Source organism: Capra hircus, chromosome 6 (assembly GCF_001704415.2).
Source record: "Capra hircus breed San Clemente chromosome 6, ASM170441v1, whole genome shotgun sequence".
Taxonomy (NCBI): domain Eukaryota; kingdom Metazoa; phylum Chordata; class Mammalia; order Artiodactyla; family Bovidae; genus Capra; species Capra hircus.
In genome coordinates, this window is record NC_030813.1 from 88,952,772 (window position 1) to 88,980,077 (window position 27,306).

Genomic DNA, 27,306 nt, shown 5'->3' on the forward strand with positions numbered 1-27,306 from the left:
ACTTTCCCATGGATATACAGAATATGTACACAGGTATAAATTATACATGACTAAAGAAGAGGGAAGAGACAGAATTTCACAATCCCCTCCCCTTCACTCCAAGCAGCCAGAGAGGGCCTCCCTCAAATGTTCTAGAACCAAGATACTTCATGGAACCTAGAAGAATTCCATGTTGTTCTATTGTTGCCACTGGTCAAAACCAGCCACAAAAAGGGTCAGTTCTCCATCATTTATTCAGTTTGGAGTGACATCCTCTGTACTTTGAAGCTCTGCTTGGCCCCCTTTCAGATAATTTTCTGCTTGACAGTGACCTTGACAGTGGCCCAGGACACTTGTAATGCACACACTCCCAAAAGGTTGGAGGCTTTAGCCATCTTAAGGAGTAAGGTAACTTGAAGTCAGATATTTTTCTTCATCCAAAGGGACTAGAAAGAATCAGTTTGAAATCCAGCTTGAAGAGCAGCAGAACAGAATGAATCATCTATAAAATTTTATGCACATGGATGTGTCCAGTTCTGAATGTTAGAAAAATACCAGTTGCAAAGTTTCAACCTTCCTAAGCATTGACATGTTCAGAAGCTCTAATATATGCATAGAGAAGATTTTTCTTAGATTTATTTAAAAATAAGATTCCCTGGTCATGGAAGTTAATATTTTGTTCTCTCTCTCTCTCTCTCTTTTATTTTTGGCTGCACCATGCAGCATGAGGGATCTTAGTTTCCCAGCAAGGAATTGAACCTGTGTCCCCTGCAGAGGAAGAATGGAGTCTTAAACCACTGGACTGCCAGGGAGATTCCCAGAAATTAATTTTTTAGATGTCTCCAAAGTCTCCAATTTGGATATAAAATCTTAAAAAAAATAGTTTATATATAATATATATTTCATTAATATGTATGATATATATATCACATATAGATACATATGTGTACATATGTGTATACACACATACATAGTTTAAACACTATATATAATTAAAAGAAGTAAATAAAATAAAATATTTGCAGAATATCTGAAGCACTCCAGTGTCCACAGAAACATAACTTGAAAATCACTGCTCTAGATACTGGTTATTACAAGGATCAGTAAGAGATGGTGTGTGCTTGAGAGAACCTCATAATCTTACAGGGGCTATTCAATAAAGTGTACATTAATATAGTTTGTTGTCTAGTTTCCAACTAGTATGAAAATGATCGCATTTGCAAAGGGTACATTTTCTGTTTTGCTTTTCCTTAATTTCCTTAAGATTAATTCCATTATTCTTCAGTGCAAAATACTATGTGCAATGATCAAGAGTTAATTGGATTTTAAAGCTTTAAAGCTAGATATAACTTCTGAAGTATGCTTCTGCAGTTTCTCATTCTCCTTAGCATCTATAGCCAATTGTGAAACTATATAAGATGGTATATGAAATATGTGATTTCTGATGTCATCTATACTTTCCTAAGATTATTATGATGGTGCAAGAAAACAAATCTAGACAGTGTATTAAAAAGCAGAGACATCGGAAGTGAGCTCAGCAGTCCCGTGGATCTGTCTCTTGCTTCAACAGTGCTTGGAGGGAACAGACCCAGGGATGCCACTTGCTTCAGGCTCCGACCACTCTCCAAGCTTTTTTCCAGTCACAACCTTTGGAATCAGCCACTCAGCTGTCCATGATTACTGGGACCAGCCACCGTTTTTTTTTTAAAAAGTCTTAACTCCTTATTACCGATCAACCATGAGCTCCCAGATTCATCAGAATTATTCGACTGAGGTGGAGACTCCCCTCCACCTCCTGGTCAACATGCATCTGCAGGTCTCCGACACCTACCTCTCTCTTTGCTTCTGTTTCAACCAGGATGTGGTTCTGGAGGATGTGGGCCACTTTTTTTTTTTTTTTTTTTGCAAATTGGTCAAGGAGAAGCATGAGGGCACACAGCGTCTCTTGAAAATGCAAAACCAGTGTGGCCGCGCCCTCTCCCTGGACGTACAGAAGCATCTCAAGATGAGCGGGGTAAAACCTAGGATGCTATGGAAGCCGCCCTTCTCAAGGAGAAGAATCTGAACCAGGCCCTTTTGGGTCTGCATAGCCTGGGTTCTGCCTGTGTAGACCCCACATCTGTGACTTCCGGGAGAACCACTTCCAAATGAGGTGAAGCTCATCAAGAAGATGGGTGACCACCTGACCCACTTCTGCGGGCTGGCTGGTCCCCAGGCTGGGTTGGGCGAATATCTTTTTGAAAAGCTCATCCTCAAGCATGACTAGGAGTCTCTGGAACCCAGTGCCCTTTGAGGAGCTCCCTTAACATCAGGGCTGCCTGAAGCTCCTCTCTGCATCCACTAGGCAGTGTTTTAACACTCTGGAGCCCTCTCTCAAGCCTTGGGCCAAATGGAAACAATAAAGCTTGTTCAAAAAAAAAAAAAAAGAAGAAGAAGCAGAGACATCATGTTGCCACCTAAGGTCCGTATAGTCAAAGCTATGGTTTTTTCAGTAGTCATGTACAGATGCAGATGTGAGAGCTGAATAATAAAGAAGACTGAGTGTGGAAAAGTTGATGCTTTTGAACTGTGGTGCTGGAGAAGACCCTTGAGAGGCCTTCAAACAGCAAAGGGATCAAACCAGTCAGTTTTAAAGGAATCAACCCTGAATATTCATGGAAAAGACTGATGCTGAAGCTGAAGCACCAATACTTTGGTCACTTGATGCAAAAAGCATACTCAGTGGAAATGAGGGCTTCCTTTATAGCTCAGTTGGTAAAGAATCTGCCCACAATGCAGGAGACCCTGGTTCAATTCCTGGGTCAGGAAGGTCTGCTGGAGATGGGATAGGCTACCCACTCCAGTATTCTTGGGCTTCCCTTGTGGCTCAGCTGGTAAAGAATCCACCTGCAATGCAGGAGACCTTGGTTTCCATCCCTGGGTTGGGAAGGTCCCCTGGAGAAGGGAAAGGCTACCCACTCCAGTATTCTAGCCTGGAGAAATCCATGGACAGGGGGGCGGACGGCGGCCCCGGGGTGGGGAGGCCGCTGCCTCCCTGGGCCTGCCCGGGCGGCCGCCTCCGCGATGCCGCTGCTCGTGGACGGGCGGCGAGTGCGGCTGCCGCAGTCCGCCGGGGACCTGGTCCGAGCCCACCCGCTTCTGGAGGAAAGAGCCAGACTTCTCAGAGGTCAGTCTGTTCAACAAGTGGGACCCCAGGGCCTTCTGTATGTTCAGCAAAGAGAGCTTGCAGTGACCTCCCCAAAGGATGGCTCCATCTCCATTCTGGGTTCTGATGATGCCACCACTTGTCACATTGTGGTCCTGAGGCACACAGGTAATGGGGCTACCTGCTTGACACACTGTGACGGAAGTGACACCAAAGCTGAGGTCCCCTTGATCATGAACGCCATAAAATCCTTTTCCGACCACACTCAATGTGGAAGGCTGGAAGTACACCTCGTGGGAGGCTTCAATGACGACAGGCAGTTGTCACAGAAACTGACTCATCAGCTCCTTAGTGAATTTGACAGACAAGAAGATGACATTCATCTGGTGACGTTGTGTGTGACAGAATTAAATGACCGGGAAGAAAATGAGAGCCACTTTCCAATAATTTACGGCATTGCTGTCAGCATCAAAACTGCGGAAATCTACAGAGCCTCCTTCCAAGACCGAGGTCCGGAGGAGGAGCTGCGGGCCGCCCGAGCTTTAACAGGAGGACCAATGATTAGCATTTACGATGCAAAGACAGAGCAACTTCGTATAGGACCGTATTCCTGGACGCCATTTCCCCATGTGGATTTCTGGTTGCAGCAAGATGATAAGCAGATACTAGAGAACCTTTCCACGTCACCTCTGCCTGAGCCCCCCCCACTTTGTTGAACATATCAGATCTACCTTGATGTTTTTAAAGAAACACCCTTCTCCAGCTAACACACTGTTTCCTGGGAACAAGGCTCTACTCTACAAAAAAAATGAAGATGGTTATGGGAAAAGATCTCTTCCTCAGGAAGCTAAAAATAGGAATTACCAAAGAAAGCACCTCTCTGACACAGCAAAAGACCCCTGGCGGGGGCAGGGAAGAGTGTGAACTTGGAATCTTCCTCCATTCAGTCTGAGGTCTCTCTCCTTACTCCTTACCTGTTTTTCAGATGACTTTAAAATAAAATCTTATTTTGGCAAAAAAAAAAAAAAGAAATCCATGGACAGTCCATGGGGTCACAAAGAGTCCAGACACGACTGAGTGACTTTCACTTTCAGATACTTGGAAAGGTTGAAGGCAAAAGGAGATGGGGGTGGTAGAAGATGAGATGGCTAGATAGCATCTCTGACTCAATGATTTGAGAAAACTCTGGGAGATAGTGGAGGACAAAGGAGCCTGGCGTGCTGTAGTTCACCAGGTTGTTAACAGTCAGACACAACTTAGTGACTGAACAATGAGAACAACAAAATTTACCAGTACTAAGATTCATAAGACTACTTCATGCATTAAATATTTGTTCAGTTTTAGTTTCAATTATTTTTGAATAAATAATACACTAAGATGATTCACATTTTTACAAAGGCATAAACAAATATTTTGGTGGAAAGTATCCATTCCATAACTGTTCCACAGTCATCCAGCTCCAGCACCCCAGGACTCAACAAGTGTTACCATTTTATTACATATCCTTCCAGATTGTTTGAGTCAAGCCAGATCTTTTTTTTTTTTTTAATGTTTTATTTATTTATTTATTTTTTAAATTTTAAAATCTTTAATTCTTACATGCGTTCCCAAACATGAACCCCCCTCCCACCTCCCTCCCCATAACATCTCTCTGGGTCATCCCCATGCACCAGCCCCAAGCATGCTGTATCCTGCATCAGACATAGACTGGCGATTCAATTCTTACATGATAGTATACATGTTAGAATGTCATTCTCCCAAATCATCCCACCCTCTCCCTCTCCCTCTGAGTCCAAAAGTCCATTATACACATCTGTGTCTCTTTCCCTGTCTTGCATACAGGGTCGTCATTGCCATCTTCCTAAATTCCATATATATGTGTTAGTATACTGTATTGGTGTTTTTCTTTCTGGCTTACTTCACTCTGTATAATCGGCTCCAGTTTCATCCATCTCATCAGAACTGATTAAAATGAATTCTTTTTAACGGCTGAGTAATACTCCATTGTGTATATGTACCACAGCTTTCTTATCCATTCATCTGCTGATGGACATCTAGGTTGTTTCCATGTCCTGGCTATTATAAACAGTGCTGCGATGAACATTGGGGTACATGTGTCTCTTTCAATTCTGGTTTCCTCGGTGTGTATGCCCAGCAGTGGGATTGCTGGGTCATAAGGTAGTTCTATTTGCAATTTTTTAAGGAATCTCCACACTGTTCTCCATAGTGGCTGTACTAGTTTGCATTCCCACCAACAGTGTAGGAGGGTTCCCTTTTCTCCACACCCTCTCCAACATTTATTGCTTGCAGATTTTTGGATCGCAGCCATTCTGACTGGTGTGAAGTGGTACCTCATTGTGGTTTTGATTTGCATTTCTCTAATAATGAGTGATGTTGAGCATCTTTTCATGTGTTTGTTAGCCATCCGTATGTCTTCTTTGGAGAAATGTCTATTTAGTTCTTTGGCCCATTTTTTGATTGGGTCGTTTATTTTTCTGGAATTGAGCTGCATAAGTTGCTTGTATATTTTTGAGATTAGTTGTTTGTCAGTTGCTTCATTTGCTATGATTTTCTCCCATTCAGAAGGCTGTCTTTTCACCTTGCTTATATTTTCCTTTGTTGTGCAGAAGCTTTTAATTTTAATTAGATCCCATTTGTTTATTTTTGCTTTTATTTCCAGAATTCTGGGAGGTGGATCGTAGAGGATCCTGCTGTGATTTATGTCTGAGAGTGTTTTGCCTATGTTCTCCTCTAGGAGTTTTATAGTTTCTGGTCTTACATTTAGATCTTTAATCCATTTTGAGTTTATTTTTGTGTGGGGTGTTAGAAAGTGATCTAGTTTCATTCTTTTACAAGTGGTTGACCAGTTTTCCCAGCACCACTTGTTAAAGAGATTGTCTTTACTCCATTGTATATTCTTGCCTCCTTTGTCAAAGATAAGGTGTCCATATGTGTGTGGATTTATCTCTGGGCTTTCTATTTTGTTCCATTGATCTATATGTCTGTCTTTGTGCCAGTACCATACTGTCTTGATGACTGTGGCTTTGTAGTAGAGCCTGAAGTCAGGCAAGTTGATTCCTCCAGTTCCATTCTTCTTTTTCAAGATTGCTTTAAGCCAGATCTTTTTTACCGTGATGAGTCAGTATCTGCATGTCCCTCCTGATACACTACTTGTAAAAACTCCTGTTCTTATTTTATTATATTTTGTTATTTTCCTAAGAAATATACCTGAGAGATAATTTTATATGCATTTATAAGAGTTTTTTTCTTTCTTTGTACGGGACATCATATTCCATTGAATTGATGCAGTGTTATATTTAGATGTGAACAATCATATTTAAAAAATGTTATTGAAGTATGGTTAATTAACAATGCTGTTTTAATTTCTGCTGTACAACAAAGGGGCTTTCCTGGTAGCTCAGCTGGTAAAGAATCTGCCTTCAAAGCGGGAAACCTGGATTCAATTCCTAGGCTGGGAAGATCCCCTGGAGGACGGTATGGCAATCCACTCTAGTATTCTGGCCTGGAGAATCCCCATGGACAGAGGAGTCTGGCCAGCTCAACAAAGTGATTCAGTTTATACATATACATATTCTTTGTATTCTTTTGCATTATGGTTTGCCGCAGGATATTGAATATAGTTTCTTGTGCTACACAATGGTACCTTGTTTATTCATCCTGTGTATAATAGTTTGCGTCTGCTAATCCCCAAACTCCTGATACATCTCTTTCCCACACCTTCTCTCCCTTGGCAACTACAGCTCTGTTCTCTATGTCTGTGAGTCTGTTTCTGTTTCATAAATATATTCATTTGTGTTGTATTTTAGATTCCACATATAAGTGATATCATACAGTATTTGTCTTTCTTGTTCTGATTTTGCTTAGTATGATAATCTTTGGGTCCATCCATGTTGCTGCAAATGGCATTATTTCATTCTTTTTTATGGCTGAATAATATTCTGTCATACACACATGCACACACACACACATAAAATCATACGTCATCTTGGCTATTGTAAATAGTGCTACTGTAAACATAGAGGTGCATGCATCTTTTCAACTTATAGTTTTGTCTGGATATATGTCCAGGAGTGGGATTAATGGATCATATGATAGCTCTATTTTTTAGTTTTTTAAGGAAATTCTGTAAGTGTTCTCCGTTAATGACTGCACCAATTTACATTTCCACCAATAGTGGTAGTTCTATGGTGTCATGTCTTATATTTAAGTCCTTAAACCATTTTGAATTTATTTTAGTGTGTGCTTTGAGGGAGTTTTCTAACTTCATTGATTTGCATGCAGCTGTACAACTTTCCCAAAACCGCTTTCTGAAAAGACCATCCTTTCCGCATTGTATTTTCTTGGCTCCTTTGTTGAAGATTAATTGACCATAGGTGTGTGTGTTTATTTCTGGGCTCCCTTTTCTGTTCCATTGACCCATGTGTCTGTTTTTGTGCCAATACCATGCTCTTTTGATTACTGTGGCTTTGCAGTATTGTCTGAAGTCTGGAAGGATTAGCCCTCCTGCTCTCTTCTTTTTTCTCAGGATTTCTTTGGCAATTCTGGGTCTTTTGTGATTCCTTATAAATTTTAGGATTATTTGTTCTAGTTCTGTGAAAAATGTCATGGATGCTTTGGTAGAGATTACATTAAATACGTAGATTGCTTTGGATAGTATGGGCATTTTAACAATATTAATTCTTCCAATCCAAGAGCATGGGATATAATTCCATTTTTTGAATCATCTTCAGTTTCCTTTATTACTGTCTTGTCGTTCCAGCATATAAGCTTTTCACATCCTTGGTGAGATTTATTCCTAAGTATTTTTCTTGATGTGATTTTAAAGGGGATTGTTGTTTATATTTTGTTTCTGATATTTCATTGTTAGTGTAAAGAAAAGCAGCTGACTTCTGTAGATTAATCTTGCATTCTACTACCTTGCGGCATTCATTTATCAGTTTTAATAGTTGGGCATATTTAGGTTTTTCTATATATAGCATCATGTCATCTGCATATAATAACAATTATACCTGTGCAAATTTTATCATTTGAAAATTTGGATTAAATCATTCTTAGTGTGGAATGTTGTTGAAAGAATATGGTTTAGTAAGAGATATCCTACTACCCCATTGCTGATTTTAAACACATGAGTAATTGAGACCTACTTCCCTAGAATGGTCGTGGGATCTCAAATGTATTTCTTGGGTTCACATTTATCTCGTCACTTCAGAATGGCAAATAATACTGCTTTTTCCCATTTATACTCTATCCTGCAAGGCCAGATATTTTCAAATCCCATTAAACATCAAATTTAGAAGTAAATAAAGGGTTAGAAAGAAGAAATTCTCTCCATGCAAGTGAGAAGGAGGCCCGTGTCAGAAAAAAAAAGGAAGTTAGTGACTCTTGTATTTTATCTGAAAGTAAATGCCAAAGGTTGGTTTGGTGTTTTGGAGATATGGTGTTTTGTTGAGAGTAGTGAGAAAACATTGGAATAAGAATGGAAAATTGTAGAAGGGAGGGATGTTTGTCTTCCGTTATTTTTTGTTGAGGGAGTGAGTTCTATCTTGGTAATGTGTGACTTCTAATCCTGAGCTTAATGCTTCATGGCTGGGTCAACAAACAAGCTCTCAGCAGGAGTGGTAAAATTTTGTGTAGAGCACATAGACAAACATGTGTGGGTGGGTTCTCTGAGATAAGACACATTGTGAATGTGCTAGATTACTTTTCCATGTGACATTGAACTTAGTGGTTAAACTATTGCCAAAGGGACTGTTACCCCCTGACGATTTGGGCCACTCTGCTTGCAACCTGTCCAGAATACCATGTTCTTATCACAAGACAGACCAAGAAGTTCAGTGTGATGATCACTGTTCAGCATCTCATTTCTTTTCTGATTTAGATTTAACCTGAAGAAATGATTAAGATTTAGCTTTCCCAATCTGCTGAATATATGTGTTTAACTTTCGCTGATCTGGAGTATTGGGTAGTCTTCTCAGTATTGCTGTATTTAACTTTCCTATTCTATAAGATTCTACAGCATACTCTCTACACAGGGGAGAAAATGCTAAAATGTATTCAACTGTATGCACATAACTATGATAAAGCTCTGTGGCACCATATATGGCTACACTCAGAAGCAAAGCAGAATTCACCAAATAGGGTTGTCCTACTCAGATGGTTAAGCGTTTGTCTACAATGCGGGAGACCCGGGTTCGATCCCTGGGTCGGGAAGATCCCCTGGAGAAGGAAATGGCAATCCACTCCAGTACCATTGCCTGGAAAATCCCATGGACAGAGGAGCCTGACAGGCTACAGTCCATGGGGTCGCAAAGAGTCGGACACGACTGAGCGACTTCACTTTCACCCTGACTTCACACCCATCAGCTTAGTGTCCTACCTCACCTTCATTTGTGTAACATATGATTATAAATTAGTAAGACACAATGTTGTAGATCATATTAAAGAACTCTATTGTCATGCAATTCTGTTAATTTCTGCATATTTGAGATGCGGTGCAGTTGTGGCTGCATTGGCTGATGGCTTAATGGCCACAGCAACCCTTGTTTATTGATATTGCAGGTGACATTCCTTGTCCCCAATTCCTTTGTATACCAAGCACAGGGTCCAGCACATTATTAGTTTGGATTTAATTTTTTAAGCAATAGAGGATCATTACAAACTTTTGAGCAAAAGGAGAGTAATGATTACACATGATATTCTAGGAAGATATTTGTGGAAGTAATATGCAGGTCCTACTTGTGGTTTGAAGTATGCCTATAATACATTAACTGCAATGAAACTGAGAGAGTAAATAGAAAGACCCAAAGAAGAACTAACTGATTTTTGATTGACTCAATAGAAGGTGAAGAAGCCCTTGGTTAGATGATAAAAAAAGTACTGTAAGCAAATAAACAAGAAAACAATTGGCTCAAAGAAATGAGGAACTAGAATAATGTAATTTTATGGAATCAATGTAAAAGAGGCCAGTCAAATGCCATTGGCTTGCTCTTCTCTTATGCATGAAACATGTAGCAAATATTTTCCTACTACAGTTGAATACTCTAGTTGAGAGGCAATTCAATTCATAGCAGTGGTAGAGGTGGAAAGCCTTTGGAGGAAACTGAGGAATGAGTAGTTTCATTTAGGTGTCATTATCAGGGAATTGCACTTGGGAGAACCATGGCTATGACACACTTTTCTTTAGGTTGGATCTCACTGCAAGATGTGCTGAAAATTCCTGTTAAGAACTGAACTCTACATTCACAGGCCTTACAGGGGTGGGCTTCCCAGGTGGCTCATTGCTAAAGAATTCACCTGCACACACAGGAGACACAGAAGACACAGGTTCAATCCCTGAGTTGGGAAGATTCCCTGAAGTAGGAAATGGCAACCCACTCCAATATTCTTTCCTGGAAAATTCTATGGACAGAGAAGCCTGACAGACTACAGTCCGTGGGGTTGCAAAGAGTAGGACATGACTGAGCATACAGAGCTCAGTGGTGGGAGGCCTCACGACTTCCCTTTCTTTAATCTTTCTGTTAATCATAGGCAAGCCTGCCTCTGCTACTGTCCAGGTATCCAGTACTAGCAGGACTCCTTTGTCAGAGTAGAAATGAGGCTTACAGAGCTCCAGGCTTCCTGACGCTCCCCTGATCAGCTGACTATACTTATTTTTTTTTCAGTTGGGGGAATTATAAAATTGTAAATATTCCTACACTTTAAAACAATCATTTTCTCTTTATTTGTCATGATAAAAAAGGACATTCCTGAAGTTCTCTTGGCTCTCATGAATACCCGCCAGATTAACACAGGGTTAGAAAATCAACTGTCAACCAACACCAGACAGGTAGAACACAAACATGAATGAGGCTAGGTATAAGACTATTGGAGTGATGTTCCTATAGTAAACTGGATAGGGTGTGTTCCACCTGATAGTATGCAAATTGAGAAGCTTTTAAAAACCTCTTTGCTGCAGGATAAGCAATGTGAGTTTAAATGCATTTGGACAACCTGTTTTGAGAATGCTTCTATTAAACTGAGGTATAAAAAGAAAGGTCTCTCATTGAATTTCTGTTCCTGTCACATGGGCTAGTCATACAACTTGGCCCTGTAGCAAACGGATACATGGGTTGAACTTCAGATTTCTTATGTTATCTTCGCTCATGACTGAAATAAACGTTTGGGAAATGAAAAGGCAATAGGAGTACCTCACTGAATTGTCACTATGATCGGCCTTCATTGTAGAGCTTAGACTGGGCAATTTTTGCATTGTTAGCAAGTACTTGAATAGCAAGTATTCTAACCTCCACCCACTTTTAGCCTAGTCTGAAGCAGTAGAAAAATCTAGACAAAAAGCAAACACCAATGTGTTTAAAACCTCAATAAAAGAAAAATAAATGAATACTGTCAGAGTTAACACAGCTGTTTATTTTCTGCTTGATATTTTTATTCTGAGATGTAGTAATTAGATACAATAAAATTATTAGTATTCAGAACATTTTTGTCAATGTTTGTGGGAAATTATTTTCATTTATTTAATTAAATGGCTTAAACTTTCTTTGCTATTGAATTAAATGTAGATTTGGTTTACCAAGGGGCTCTACTTTTTCCTATAAAATATGCTAATGATATTTTCATGAAATTAAGCAGAAAAATAGAATCGCACTATCAGAAATTTGCTTATAAACATCTCTGTATTTGATAGATATTGTAAAGCAAAAATAAAGTTTTATCATATCTATGATATCTAAATAAGACATTGTAATGTTAAGTCCAAATAGGTATAGCTTTGGATTACAAAGGATCATTCTTTTGAATAATGAAACAGAAAGGCAAATTTTTTAAAAAAATATAAGTATATAATATATAGATGAGAGAAAAGATGGAAAATTAGATCAGTTTTACAACTTGGGAACTCTTCGATTTGGTTTGTACTATTCCATTCAATTCTTTATCAGGAAAACTTTCCATTTGTGGGGGACCACACTCATTAAACAGCATGTGTGTATGTCCAAGGGTTTGTTTAACTTAAAGAGATACAGTATCTTCAAGTTTTCCAAACAAAATGATCAGTTCAAAGTTCTATGACCAGTGGCATGTAAACTGAAGCAATCAGTGCAAGTCTGGTGATGCTCTGTTAAAATTTCAAAGGTTACCATGCGTGGGTTTTAGAATTTGTTTAGAGAAAAGCAATGATAACCTTGACACTCTTTCAGTGCAAGCAAAAGTTTATTATTTTTGGGACCCATCATCCACATTTTAATCATTAATGTTTATCTCAAGGTTCAGGTAATAATATTCCACTGTAGGTTCCTTGATTCTACAGATGGGTGACTATATTTTATGTTTGTTTTTTCCCATACCCCACAATTTTAGATTGTTCTTTTTGGAGTTTAATTTTAATTGTTAATTAATAAATGTCAGGTGGCCTAATACAGTTGTTAGGGGTCTTCAACATTCTCCGTGCAAACAACAGGATTAAGCTCACAACTTGATTGCTGAACTCAAGTTTAGGCTGTTTCTTGTTTAGTCTCTTAGCTGTGAAACAAAAATATCTGTTGTTGACTATAAATTGGCACTTGCCGTCTTTCTTTACAAGGATTAAATCATGAGCTGCTGAGCTGCTGACCTTCAACATCCCCTGAAAGGAGTTCAAGGTGGAGAGCAGAAATGAGGCATTCTCAGCTTGGCAGAGGGTGGTGGGGGACTGGTAGGACAGATCTTTAGATAGATATTTTCAGGAGCCGATATTATGAGCCCAATTCTTATATCTCCTCAGACGTCAGTTCAGTTCAGTTCAGTCACTCAGTCATGTCCGACTCTTTGCAACACCATGGACTGCAGCACGCCAAGCCTCCCTGTCCATCACTGACTCCTGAAGTTTACTCAGATTCATGTACATCGAGTTGGTGATGTCATCCAACCATCTCATCCTCTGTTGTCCCCTTCTCCTCCCACCTTCAATCTTTCCCAGCATCAGGGTCTTTTCAAATGAGTCAGTTCTTAGCAACAGGTGGCCAAAGTATTGCAATTTCAGTGTCAGCATCAGTCCCTCCAATGAATATTCAGGACTGATCTCCTTTAGGATGGACTTGTTGGATCTCCTTGCAGTCCAAGGGACTCTCAAGAGTCTTCTCCAACACCACAGTTCAAAAGCAACAATTCTTCAGTGGTCAGCTTTCTTTACAGCCCCACTCTCACATCCATACATGACCACTGGAAAAACCATAGCCTTGACTAGACGGACCTTTGTTGACAAAGTAATGTCTCTGCTTTTTAATATGCTGTCTAGGTTGGTCATAACTTTTCTTCCAAGGAAGAGGCATCTTTTAAGTTCATGGCTGCTGCTAAGTCACATGACTGAAGTGACTTTGGAGCCCCCCAAAATAAATTCCCCCACTGTTTCCCCATCTATTGGCCATGAAGTGATGGGCAGGATGCCATGATCTTAGTTTTCTGAATGTTGAGCTTTAAGCCAACTTTTTCACGCTCCTCTTTCACTTTCATCAAGAGGCTCTTTAGTTCCTTTTCACCTTCTGCCATAAGGGTGGTGCCATCTGTATATCTGAAGTTATTGATATTTCTCCCGGCAATCTTGATTCCAGCTTGTGCTTCATCCAGTTCAGTATTTCTCATGATGTACTTTGAATATAAGTTAAATAAGCAGAGTGATAACATACAGCCTTGATGTACTCCTATTTGGAACCAGTCTGTTCCATGTTCAGTTCTAACTGTTGCTTCTTGACCTGCATACAGATTTCTCAGATGGTCTGGTATTCCCATCTCTTTCAGAATTTTCCACAGTTTGTTGTGATTTACACAGTCAAAGGCTTTGGTATAGTCAATAAACCAGAAGTAGATGTTTTTTCTGGAACTCTCTTGTTTTTTTGATGATCCGACAGATTGATGTTGGGAATTTGATCTCTGGTTCCTCTGCGTTTTCTAAATCCAGCTTGCACATCTGGCAGTTCATGTACTATTGAAGCCTTTCTTGGAGAATTTTGAGCATTACACTTTGCTAGTGTGTGAGATGAGTGCAACTGTGTGGTAGTTTGAACAATCTTTGGCATTGCCTTTCTTTGGGATTGGAATGAAAACTGACCTTTTCCAGTCCTGTGGCCACTGCTGAATCTTCCAAATTTGCTGGCATATTGAGTGCAGCACTTTCACAGCATCATCTTTTAGGATTTGAAATAGCTCAAATGAAATTCCATCACCTCCACTAGCTTTGTTCATGGTGATGCTTCCTAAGGCCCACTTGACTTTGCATTCCAGGATATGTGGCTCTACATGAGTGACCACACTATCGTGATTATCTGGGTCGTGAAGATCTTTTTTGTATAGTTTTTCTTTGTATTCTTGCCACCTCTTCTTAATATCTTCTGCTTCTGTTAGGTCCATACTATTTCTGTCCTTTATTGTGTCCATCTTTGCATGAAAAGTTCCCTTGGTATCTGTAATTTTCTTGAAGAGATCTCTAGTCTTTCCCATTCTGTTGTTTTCCTCTTTTTTTTTTTTTTTTACATTGATCACTGAGGAAGGCTTTCTTATCTCTCCTTGCTGTTCTTTGGAACTCTGCATTCAAACGGGTTTATCTTTCATTTTCTCCTTTGCCTTTTACTAGAAAAGTACTAAAATCCTTCATGGTAATGACTCTTCCTTGTGGCTAGCATAAAACTTCATCAGAGTAGCAGAAACTTTCTGGAAAAATATGTGTTGATTCCATAGATTCCCCTTTCACCTTAATCACATGTATATGACCTCCCCTCCTTCCTCTTTGGAGCAGTTTCTCAGAGGTATCTGAAATGCTTTCTCCTGGGCTGCAATCCTGATTTTATGCCCCCCAAAACTTAACTCACAACTCTCACATTGTGCATTTTTTTAAGTCAACAGTATTAATCAGATATCTTGTTTTTAATTGAAGAGATCTTTCATGCATTGCAACAATGACTGCTCTTTCAATGAGACCATATAAACCAGAATTGGTTGAGATTGAATTTCATGGAAACTCATTTAATAGATGCTTAATGTGCAAGCACATTAACTCAGTAAGTACCTCCTAAAGCTCGTTTAGGTTCTTCTTTCCTAGTTTTATTGTGATTGGTTCTCAGTTTTCTTTTAAAGTTCCTAAAAAGACAAGCTTGCCTTTCTACCTTACAATGCATAACCAAACCACAATTGTTATTGTTATTTCCCAGTTTCATTCTTTCACCTGCTCCAAAATACAGAATAAATTATGTGTTTTTGTTGTTGTTGTTGTTGTAGTTTTGTTTTCTTTGGTTAAATGTTCCTTAAAAATATTTTATTTGACATATGTATCTTTTGGATATTTTGATAGTAATTGATAAATCTTTCTGTTCTTTAACTGATTATCTACTTAAGGTATTTTAAATGAGGACTAGGATAAAGAATTAGGTTTTATGTCCTGCTACTTATTACTTACCCAAATTTTAACCTTGGATGTGTTTGTCCTTTTCTCTGGACTATTTTCATTGTCTCCCAGAGCCATTGAAATAATTATGTTTAACATTACATAAGAAATTATGTTGCATTGATATACAGCATTATTACAACTATAACAAAGTCCTGGAATAAAAGACCAGGGCCTGCTCAATTAAATTATGTGGATCATATTTCAAACAAAAATACATGCTTAGTCTAAGAAGTTTTTTTTTTTAATTTGTGAGTAAATGGCAAGACTTAAAGTGTAGTATATAAAATTAAATCATATTCAATTATGTTTCCAACTAAAGGTAATATTGAATGTAATTAATAGCATATATCACTGTAATGTTGGGTGGAACTTCAGGGTTATCATAATTTTTTTTCCCAAGGATAGGCTACTTTTGACCACTGTTAAATTTGCAGGATCAGCAGTTTCAAGTTACATATCCTTCCAAAGCTTCTACAACACACATCTAGTCAGTCCTGTCCCTTGACCTTAGTTAATGTGTAGGGAACCTGGAAAAGTTCTGCAAGTCTGAAATAACCAGTGTAAAGAGCACTGAATCTGAAGCCAAACAGCATGGGTTTGCATCCTGATTCCACTATTTACTAGCTATGTACTCTGGAACAAGCTGAACTGCTTAACCTGATGCTTCACGCTCCTCATCTGTTAACTGGATGTAATAATGATACCTGTCTTGCTTGTGAGGATTAAAAGTGTGCTTATGGGTAAAGTGATTAGAGCAAGGTTCATCATAAATGCTATTTAATGTTTGAGGGAGTAAACATTTATTTCCTCTGGCTGGTGCTATATCCCCTTACTCTTAGGGATTTAGTTTTTAGACATGGAGAAAAAAATCTGCACTTTATAGTGGCTTCAGAGGAATCCAAATTGGAGAAAAAACCTTATGAATCATCCAGCCCTGTCCTTTCATTTTATAGAAGAGAAACTTGAGAGACTCAACGAAGTTGAATTGCTGTTCCAGTTCAGTTCAGTTCAGTCATTCAGTCGTGTCCGACTCTTTACAGCCCCATGGACTGCAGCTTGCCAGGCCTCCCTGTCTGTTACCAACTCCTGGAGTTTACTCACACTCATCTCCACTGAGTCGATGATGCCATCCAACTATCTCATCCTCTGTCGTCCCCTTCTCCTCCTGCCTTCAATCTTTCCCAGCATCAAGGTCTTTTCTAGTGAGTCAGTTCTTCACATCAGGTGGCCAAAGTATTGCCATTTCAGCTTCAACTTCAGTCCTTCCCATGAATGTTCAGGACTGGTTTCCTTTAGGATGGACTGGTTGGATCTCCTTGCAGTCCAAGGGACTGTCAAGAGTCTTCTCCAACACCACAGTTCAAAAACATATATTCTTCAGCGCTCAGTTTTCTTTATAGTCCAATTCTCACATCCATTCATGACTACTGGAAAAACCATAGCCTTGACTAGGTGGACCTTTGTTGAAAAGTAATGTCTCTGCTTTTTTATATGCTGTCTAGATTGGTCATAACTTCTCTTCCAAGGAGGAGACATCTTTTAATTTCATGGCTGCAGTCACCATCTGCAGTGACTTTGGAGCACCCCAAAATAAAGTTTCTCACTGTTTCCACTGTTTCCCCATCTATTTCCCATGAAGTGATGGGACAGGATGCCATGATCTTAGTTTTCTGAATGTTGAGCTTTAAGCCAGCTTTTTCACTTTCCTCTTTCACTTTCAAGAGGCTCTGTTGTTATTCTTCACGTTCTGCATAAGGGTGGTGTCATCTGCATATCTGAGGTTATTGATATTTCTCCTGGCAATCTTGATTCCAGCTTGTGCTTCATCCAGCCCAGCTTTTCTCATGATGTACTCTGCATATAAGTTAAATAAGCAGGATGACAATATACAGCCTTGACATACTCCTTTCCCTATTTGGAACCAGTCTGTTGTTCCATGTTCCGTTCTAACTGTTGCTTCCTGACCTGCATACAGATTTCTCAAGAGGCAGGTCAGGTGGTCTGGTATTCCTGTCTCTTTAAGAATTTTCCACAGCTTGTCCAACATCACTTTAAAAAACTTCTATTAGGCAGGTAAGCCCATTACAGCTTTTTACTGATGGATATGCCCAATTCAGTAATGCTGAAGAAACTGAAGTTGAATGGTTCTATGAAGTCCTATAAGACCTTTTAGAACTAACACCACAAAAAGATGACCTTTTTATTATAGGAGGACTGGAATGCAAAAGTAGGAAATCAAGAAACACCTGGAGTAACAGGCAAATTTGGCCTTGGAATACGGAATGAAGCAGGGCAAAGGCTAATAGAGTTTTGTCAAGAAAATGCACTGGTCATAGCAAACACCCTCTTCCAACAACACAAGAGAAGACTCTACACATGGACATCACCAGATGGTCAACATCAAAATCAGATTGATTATATTCTTTGCAGCCAAAGATGGAGAAGCTCTATACAGTCAGCAAAAACAAGACCAGGAGCTGACTGTGGCTCAGATCATGAACTCCTCATTGCCAAATTCAAAATTAAATTGAAGAAAGTAGGGAAAACCACTAGAGCATTCAGTATGACCTAAATCAAATCCCTTATGATTATACAGTGGAAGTGAGAAATAGATTTAAGGAACTAGATCTGATAGATAGAGTGCCTGATGAACTATGGAGGGAGGTTCATGACATTGTACAGAAGACAGGGATCAAGACCATCCCCATGGAAAAGATATGAAAAAAAAAAAAAAAAGCAAAATGGCTGTCTGGGAAGGCCTTACAAATAGCTGTGAAAAGAAGAAAAGCAAATAGCAAAGGAGAAAAGGAAGGATATAACATCTGAATGTAGAGTTCCAAAGCATAGCAAGAAGAAATAAGAAAGCCTTCCTCAGCGATCAATGGAAAGAAATAGAGGAAAACAACAGAATGGGAAAGACTAGAGACCTCTTCAAGAAAATTAGAGACACCAAGGGAATATTTCACACAAAGATGGGCTCGATAAAGGACAGAAATGGTATGGACTTAACAGAAGCAGAAGATATTAAGAAGAGATGACAAGAATACACAGAAGAAATGCACAAAAAAGATCTTCAAGACCAAGATAATCACAACGGTGTGATCACTCACCTAGAGCCAGACATCCTGGAATGCAAAGTCAAGTGGGCCTTAGAAAGCATCACTACAAACAAAGCTAGTGGAGGTGATGGAATTCCAGTTGAGCTATTTCAAATCCTGAAAGATGATGCTGTGAAAGTGCTGCACTCAATATGCCAGCAAATTTGGAAAACTCAGCAGTGGCCACAGGACTGGAAAAGGTCAGTTTTCATTCCAATCCCAAAGAAAGGCAATGCCAAAGAATGTTTAAACTACTGCACAATTGCACTCATCTCACACGCTAGTAAAGTAATACTCAAAATTCTGCAAGCCAGGCTTCAGCAATACGTGAACTATGAACTTCCAGTTGTTCAAGCTGATTTTAGAAAAGTGAGAGGAACCAGAGATCAAATTGCCAACATCCACTGGATCATCGAAAAAGCAAGAGAGTTCCTGAGAAACATCTATTTCTGCTTTATTGACAATGCCAAAGCCTTTAACTGTGTGGATCACAATAAACTGTGGAAAATTCTGAAAGAGATGGGAATACCAGACCACCTGACCTGCCTCTTGAGAAACCTATATGCAGGTCAGGAAGCAACAGTTAGAACTGGACATGGAAAAACAGACTGGTTCCAAAGAGGAAAAGGAGTACATCAAGGCTGTATATTGTCACCCTGCTTATTTAACTTCTATGCAGAGTACATCATGAGAAACGCTGGGCTGGAGGAAGCACAGCTGGAATCAAGATTGCCGGGAGAAATATCAATAACCTCAGATATGCAGATGACACCACCTTTATGGGAGAAAGTGAAGAGGAACTAAAAAGCCTCTGATGAAAGTGAAAGAGGAGAGTGAAACAGTTGGCTTAAAGCTCAACATTCAGAAAGCAAAGATCATGGCATCTGGTTCCATCACTTCATGGCAAATAGATGGGGAGACAGTGGAAATAGTGTCAGATTTGATTTTTTGGGCTCCAAAATCACTGCAGATGATGAATGCAGCCATGAAATTAAAAGACACTTACTCCTTGGAAGGAAAGTTATGACCAACCTAGACAGCATATTAAAAAGTAGACATTACTTTGTCAACAACAGTCTGTCTAGTCAAGGCTATGGTTTTTCCAGTGGTCATGTATGGATGTGAGAGTTGGACTGTGAAGAAAGTTGAATGCCAAAGAATTGATGCTTTTGAACTGTGGTGTTGGAGAAGACTCTTGAGAGTCCCTTGGACAGCAAGGAGATCCAACCAGTCCATTCTAAAGGATATCAGTCCTGGGTGTTCTTTGGAAAGACTGATGCTAAAGCTGAAACTCCAATACTTTAGCCACCTCATGTGAAGATTTGACTCATTGGAAAAGACTCTGACACCGGGAGGGGTTGGGGGCAGGAGGAGAAGGGGATGACAGAGGATGAGATGGCTGGATGCCATCACCCACTCAATGGACATGAGTTTGAATAAACTCCGGGAATTGGTGATTGACAGGGCGGCCTGACGTGCCGCGATTCATGGGGTCGTAAAGAGTCGGGCATGACTGAGCAACTGAACTGAACTTAACAGAACTGAATTACAAAGACCCACCAAGTAGAAGTGAGATTTAAGAACTTGAATTTATCCAAGGCTACAAATGGAATAAGAAAACTTAAGTAGAGCTTGAGTACCCTGACTTGCATTTATTGTCTTTCTCTGATTCAAGATGCTCTAATTTTGTGCATTTAGATTTTTATGTATGTGGAAAACTTTATTAATGTGCACGATCAAAATTTCAGATTTCAAAGCCTCTAGCTTTTTGAGGTTCCCAGGCTTACTCTGACTTTTGCTTTCCTATCCTTCATGTGGATTGTCTGAGCCCCCAAATGAGAATTCTTGTTAACAGGGAGAACAGTATGAAGCTACAGATGCTTAAGGTAGGTTCAACTAAATGAAATATTTCTACTCTCTTTGACAAGAAAGGAAGATTGGTGGATTATGGAAAACAGCGAATACTGAGGATAAAACAGTAGCAGTCCATGGTATTCTATAACAAAAATATATGCTATCATTGCCTTAATTTGTATAAAAAAGAGTATTCTCACTCTATTGGATAAAACACTGGAAAAATTAATTTTATTGCAATGTTATTCCAAGTGTGTAAATTAACTAAATTCTATTTAATTCAATTTACCAGGCAAAATCTTGTTTGCCACACTGGAGGAAGCACACAGAGACAGGCAGTAACAGATGTATTGCATTTAGGGAAAGCTATTACTCGTAAGGAGTGTTTCTATACATGGATTTTTTTTTCCCTGACAGTTTTAAAAAATTTATTTTCTGACATGTACACACTGATATATTTATGTATTTATTTGTTTTTGGATGTGCTGGGTCTTCGTTGCTCCATGTGGGCTATCTCTAGTTGCAGAGAGTGGGGGCTACTTTCTAGTTGCGATGCACAGGCTTCTCATTGCAGTGGCTTCTCATTGCAGTGGCTTCTTTTGTGGAGCACAGGCTCTAGGCGCGTGAGCTTCAGTAGTTGCAACATGCAGGCTTAGTAGTTGCGACTTGCTGTTTCTAGGGCACGCTTTCTTCAGTAGTTGTAGCACAGGGCCTCTGGAGTTGTGGCTCATGGGCCCGAGGGTGTGCAGGCTCAGTAGATGTGGTACATGGAATTTGTTGCTCCACAGCATGTGGAATCCTCCCAGACCAGGAATCGAACCCATGTCCCCTGCATTGGCAAGGGGATTCTTATCTTCTGTGCCACCAGGGAAGTCCTTTTCTCCCTGAGATTTTCATTTATGTTAGTTCTTTGTTGGAGCCAATTGAGTCACTCGTTGACCTTCAGATAATGAGTTTACTGTTATGTTGACTTAAAAAATAGTGCACAACTTAAAAGTTGAGAGTTATGTTTTATTCAGGGGACAAATCTGATAACTCAAGTCTGAGACACAGCATTTCAAGTAACTCTGAGAGACTGCTCCAAAGCGGCAAGGGAGGAGCGAGGATATATAGGAGTTTGTGCAACAAAGACCAGGTAGATGGAACATCAAAAAAATTACAGTTTATAAAAGAAACCCTGACATACCAAGTTGAAAAATTTAGTGCTTTTCTATGTAGAAGAAGATGCATGAGGCTGGGCTTACCATGATCATTCCTTTGATAATGTGCCTCAGCTGTCTGGGCCAGCATCCTGAGCCTCCTCAGGCACACTGTTGCTGGTGGCTACAGTAGTTGACTGCTAGATGGGCTTGGTAGTGAACAGCCCTTTTGTCTCTTCCCTGAGTTCCCTCAGGGCTCACCATTTGGAGGCTGTAATATTAAAGACCTGATGGCTGCAACATCTTTTGCTTACTGATACAGCAGGCGATATTTTAGTTCTCAGTTTTGTCATGCTCCTAAATGCAATCAGTTCAGTTCAGTTACTCAGTCATGTCCAACTTTTTGTGATCCCATGAATTGCAGCACGCCAGGCCTCCCTGTCCATCACCAACTCCTGGAGTTCACTCAGACTCAGGTCCATCGAGTCCATGATTCCATCCAGCCATCTCATCCTCTGTCACCCCCTTCTCCTGCCCCCAATCCCTCCCAGTGTCAGAGTCTTTTCCAATGAGTCAACTCTTTGCATGAGGTGGCCAAAGTATTGGAGTTTCACCTTTAGCATCAGTCCTTCCAAAGAACACCCAGGACTGATCTCCTTTAGAATGGACTGGTAGATTCTCCTTGCTGTCCAAGGGGCTCTCAAGAGTCTTCTCCAACACCATAGTTCAAAGGCATCACTTCTTTGGCACTCAGCTTTCTTCACAGTCCAACTCTCATATCCATATATGACCACTGAAAAAACCATAGCCTTGACTAGACGGACCTTTGTTGGCAATGTAATGTCTCTGCTTTTCAATATGCTATCTAGGTTGGTCATAACTTTCCTTCCAAGGAGTAGGCGACTTAATTTCATGGCTGCAATCACCATCTGCAGTGATTTTGAAGCCCCCCAAAATAAAGTCTGACACTCTTTCCACTGTTTCCCCATCTATTTCCCATGAAGTGATGGGACCAGATGCCATGATCTTTGTCTTCTGAATGTTGAGCTTTAAGCCAACTTTTTCTTTCTCATTCTCCTCTTTCACTTTCATCAAGAGGCTCTTTAGCTCCTCTTCACTTTCTGCCATAAGGGTGGTGTCATCTGCATATCTGAGGTTATTGATATTTCTCCCAGCAATCTTGATTCCAGCTTGTGCTTCTTCCAGCCCAGCGTTTCTCATGATGTACTCTGCATAGAAGTTAAATAAGCAGGGTGACAACATGCAGCCTTGATGTACTCCTTTTCCTCTTTGGAACCAGTCTGTTTTTCCATGTCCAGTTCTAACTGTTGCTTCCTGACCTGCATATAGGTTTCTCAAGAGGCAGGTCAGGTGGTCTGGTATTCCCATCTCTTTCAGATTTTCCACAGTTTATTGTGATCCACACAGCCAAAAGCTTTGGCATAGTCAATAAATCAGAAATAGATGATTTTTCTGGAACTCTTGTGCTTTTTTGATGATCCAGTGGATGTTGGCAATTTAATCTCTGGTTCCTCTGACTTTTCTAAAAGCAGCTTGTACATCTGGAAGTTCACGGTTCATGTACTGCTGAAGCCTGGCTTGGAGAATTTTGAGCATTACTTTCCTAGCATGTGAGATGAGTGCAATTGTGCGGTAGTTTGAGCATTCTTTGGCATTGCCTTTCTTTGGGATTGGAATGAAAACTGACCTTTTCTAGCCCTGTGTCCACTGCTGAGTTTTCCAAATTTGCTGGCATATTGAGTGCAGCACTTTCACAGCATCATCTTTCAGGATTTGAAATAGCTCAACTGGAATTCCATCACCTCCACTAGCTTTGTTTGTAGTGATGCTTTCTAAGGCCCACTGACTTCACATTGCAAGTTGTCTGGCTCTAGGTAAGTGATCACACCGTTGTGATTATCTTGGTCTTGAAGATCTTTTTTGTGCATTTCTTCTGTGTATTCTTGCCATCTCTTCTTAATATCTTCTGCTTCTGTTAGGTCCATACCATTTCTGTCCTTTATCGAGCCCATCCTTGTGTGAAATATTCCCTTGGTGTCTCTAATTTTCTTGAAGAGGTCTCTAGTCTTTCCCATTCTGTTGTTTCCTCTATTTCTTTCCATTGATTGCTGAGGATGGCTTTCTTATCTCTCCTTGCTATTCTTTGTTTTTGTTTTTACTTTACAATGCTGTATTGGTTTTGCCATACATTGACATTCAGATGCTTATATCTTTCCTTTTCTCCTTTGCTTTTCACTTCTCTTCTTTTCACAGCTATTTGTAAGGCCTTCCCAGACAGCCATTTTGCTTTTTTTTTTCATTTCTTTTCCATGGGGATGGTCTTGATCCCTGTCTTCTGTACAATGTCATGATCCTCCCTCCATAGTTCATCTGGCACTCTATCTATCAGATCTAGTTCCTTAAATCTATTTCTCACTTCTACTGTATAATCATAAGGGATTTGATTTAGGTCATACTGAATACTCTAGTGGTTTTCCCTACTTTCTTCAATTTAATTCTGAATTTGGCAATGAGGAGTTCATGATCTGAGCCACAGTCAGCTCCTGGTCTTGTTTTTGCTGACTGTATAGAGCTTCTCCATCTTTGGCTGCAAAGAATATAATCAATCTGATTTCGATGTTGACCATCTGGTGATGTCCATGTGTAGAGTCTTCTCTTGTGTTGTTGGAAGAGGGTGTTTGCTATGACCAGTGCATTTTCTTGACAAAACTCTATTAGCCTTTGCCCTGCTTCATTCCGTATTCCAAGGCCAAATTTGCCTGTTACTCCAGGTGTTTCTTGACTTCCTACTTTTGCATTCCAGTCCCCCTATAATGAAAAGGACATCTCTTTTGGGTGTTAGTTCTAAAAGGTCTTCTAGGTCTTCACAGAACCATTCAACTTCAGCTTCTTCAGCATTACTGGTTGGGGCATAGACTTGGATTACTGTGATATTGAATGGTTTGCCTTGGAAACAGAGATCATTCTGTCGTTTTTGAGGCTGCATCCAAGTACTGTGTTTCAGACTCTTCTGTTGACCATGATGGCTACTCTATTTCTTCTAAGGGATACCTGCCCGCAGTAGTAGATATAATGGTCATCTGAGTTAAATTCACCAGTTCCAGTCCATTTTAGTTTGCTGATTCCTAGAATGTTGACGTTCACTCTTGCCATCTCTTGTTTGACCACTTCCAATTTGCCTTGATTTATGGACCTGACATTCCAGGTTCCTATGCAATATTGCTCTTTACAGTATCAGGCCTTGCTTCTATCACCAGTCACATCCACAACTGGGTACTGTTTTTGCTTTGGCTCCATCCCTTCATTCCTTCTGGAGTTATTTCTCCACTGACCTCCAGTAACATATTGGGCACCTATTGACCTCGGGAGTTCCTCTTTAGGTATCCTATCATTTTGCCTTTTCATACTGTTTATGGGGTTCTCAAGGCAAGAATATTGAAGTGGCTTGCCATTCCCTTCTCCAGTGGACCACATTCTGTCAGACCTCTCCACCATTCAACATTCAAGGTCAGGAGGGGCAGTGGTGAGGAGATACCCCTCGTCCAAGGTAAGAGAAACCCAAGTAAGATGGTAGGTGTTGCAAGAGGGCATCAGAGGGCAGACACACTGAAACCATACTCACAGAAAATAGTCAGTCTAATCCCACTAGGACCACAGCCTTGTCTAACTCAATGAAATGAAGCCATTCTCTACAGTAGGACTTCTAAAATTTTGTATATAGTAGTTTGTATCTGCTAATCCCAAACTCCTAATTTATCCCCTTTCCCCTTCCCCTTTGGTAACCATAAGTTTGTTTTCTCTGTGAGTCTGTTTCTATTTTGTATGTATATTCACTTGTATCACAGTTTATTTATTATTTATAAGATTTATGTATTTGACTGCATCAGCTCTCGGCTATGGTGCTCTAGCTTCTTTCTAGCTGTGGCAGGAGGGCTTAGTTGCTCCTTGGCATGTGGGATCTTAGTTCTCTCACCAGGGATCAAACCCATGTCCCTTGCACTGGAAGGTGGATTCTTAGCCACTGGATGACAAGGGAAGTCCTTGTATTATATTTTAGATTCCACATGTAAGTCCTTTCATATGTTATTCGCCAGGGACTGTATTTTTAATATTTGTGTCCATGTCTGTTTCCTCTCCCCAGCCTAATAAATTATTTCTTGTCTCATCTCTTGTCCTTTGCTCTTCCTCAAGCACTTCTCCCTTAGGAATAGTGTCAACTCCCCTAAGAGCTTAAGTTTTAGAAGCCACACAAATATTAAAGAGAACTCTTTGTCCATCGTTTTATAGCCCTCCTTCAAAGCATTTAGCACAGAATACCTTAACTACTTTTGACAAAATCAACATTTTATGTAGAAAGGAGAAGTTACTAGATCAAATGTTTTCCCATCACCTAGGCACAGATATTTTATTTTATGGAGTCAGACCATCTTCAGTTAGTGAGTATTTGGTAAATAACCAGTGACAGTAGTGTCAACAACCCCCCCTCCCCCCTGCCCTTCAAATTTTGGGAATTTTCCTATATAATAAGGGCATCCTGAGGAATTTATTTTTGGTCAGATTAAGACAAAAGGTAAGAATCCTTAGAGAAATGATCTCTCCTGTGATGTTTTGGAGAATGATAAAGTAAGACTATTCAATAATGAGACAATTCATTAAAAAATTTTAATGAATCTTAAATTCATTAAAATTTTCCTCTGCTGAACACCAGAGGACAGTTAAGAATAAGAGGTAGTAACTATTATCTCTTGCATTTGTAGCTGTAAAACTGAGACAGAAATGTAATTCACTTCAGTCATAGCCTGTTAGTGGCAGAGTTTGAAACTGACTCTTAACTCCTGTTTTAACACTTGTATCAGGGTCCTGCTCAGTGCCTGGCACTATTCTAGGCATGTAACATGTTTATCTAAGATGAAATAAACTTAAACACTTCTAGTAGTTTTTAAAACTTTTTCCCCTTCGGGATCCCAGATTAATCTTGGCTTCTTTTAACTATATTAAGACTTTGAAACAAGGAGAATGTAAAAGTTATTTACAAAGATTGGTAAATTAACCTAGCAAACGTTTCCTGGAGTCATCTGGGCACATATCAGTAATAAAAAATAAGCTATATGTGAGTTGCTGTGTGCATTTTTTATCTCTTTACATCTAAAGCATATCCTGTTTGCTGAACATCTTGGACTCTTCATTCCCATTTGTTTGCTCTTTTCTTTTTTTTTTTTTGGACACCGCAATTTCCACATATACATGTACTTGTGTGTTTATAACATACAATAGCAATAATAAAAGATATAGTAATAATAGCCACCATTTATTGAATTCTTATGGCTTCCCAGGTGGTGTTAGTGGTAAAGAACCCGCCTGCCAATGCAGTTAGACATAAGAGATGTGGGTTAGATCCTTGGGTGGGGAAGATCCCCTGGAGGAGGGCACAGCAACCCACTCCAGTGTTCTTGCCTGGAGAATACGATGGACAGAAGAGTCTAGAGGGCTAAGGTCCATAGGGTCACAAAGAGTCAGACATGACTGAAGCAACTTAGCATGAGTTCTTGCTGTGTGCCTGGTACTTTCTAGGTACATTACATGTATTAAATCACTGAATCCTTTAAAACAAACTCATGTCCCCAGTTTATAGTTGAG

The 27,306-nt window shown here is 39.8% G+C and overlaps 2 pseudogenes across 1 annotated transcript; both read left to right on the forward strand.

The window, feature by feature from the left end:
• LOC106502210 lies at positions 1,718 to 2,245 on the forward strand (annotated as a pseudogene).
• On the forward strand, positions 2,979 to 4,142 carry LOC102176775 (annotated as a pseudogene). The gene has a single exon (XR_001918202.1). The product of XR_001918202.1 is annotated as a protein N-terminal asparagine amidohydrolase pseudogene (transcript).